Source organism: Sinocyclocheilus anshuiensis, unplaced genomic scaffold, assembly GCF_001515605.1.
Source record: "Sinocyclocheilus anshuiensis isolate Anshui unplaced genomic scaffold, SAMN03320099.WGS_v1.1 scaffold21535, whole genome shotgun sequence".
NCBI lineage: Eukaryota > Metazoa > Chordata > Actinopteri > Cypriniformes > Cyprinidae > Sinocyclocheilus > Sinocyclocheilus anshuiensis.
This window is the reverse complement of record NW_015555457.1, coordinates 1-533: the sequence shown is the minus strand read 5'-3', so window position 1 is coordinate 533 and position 533 is coordinate 1. Positions and strand designations below refer to the sequence as shown.

Sequence of the window (533 nt, the reverse complement as noted above, 5' to 3'; positions counted from 1 at the left end):
AAGCAGTTAGAAGTAGGGGCTGGAACCCAGTGAACTTTGGTTACTTCCCCCCTCGAGAAAAGACGGAAGCAGTTAGAAGTAGGGGCTGGAACCCAGTGAACTTTGGTTACTTCCCCCCTCGACCAATAGGAAAAGACGGATGTCATCTGCCAAAACCCAGAATCTAACCAGAGACTTTTAGATTTTCAGTTTAAAGCTCTACCAAATTAGCTCTTTTGGCCACAACCTCACACTGTTTAGACTGCGGGTATTTCTGTGAGACCACCTGTCAATTTGCCTGAAGAGCAGAGCTGTGCTCCCAGAGAACAAAAGAGGCTGGCCCGTACGGGGATCGAACCCACGACCTTGGTGTTATTAGCACCACGCTCTAACCAACTGAGCTAACCGGCCTGGTTTTGCTCGTGGTACTGCCCGATTGCTCAAAAACTTTCTGTTTGTTCGTGACCCTAAAGAGAAATTAGCATTTAAGTTCCGAACCTCACTATGGCCTCGTCCGGGATTGGAACCCGGGACCTCTCGCACCCAAAGCGAGA

At 49.3% G+C, this 533-nt stretch overlaps 1 non-coding gene across 1 annotated transcript; it reads right to left on the bottom strand.

Annotated features, from left to right (window-relative positions):
• Positions 1-316: 316 nt before the first annotated feature.
• On the bottom strand, positions 317-390 carry trnai-aau (transfer RNA isoleucine (anticodon AAU)). Its single transcript has one exon. It is a non-coding gene; the product is annotated as a tRNA-Ile (tRNA).
• Between the last annotated feature and the right edge of the window lie 143 nt (positions 391-533).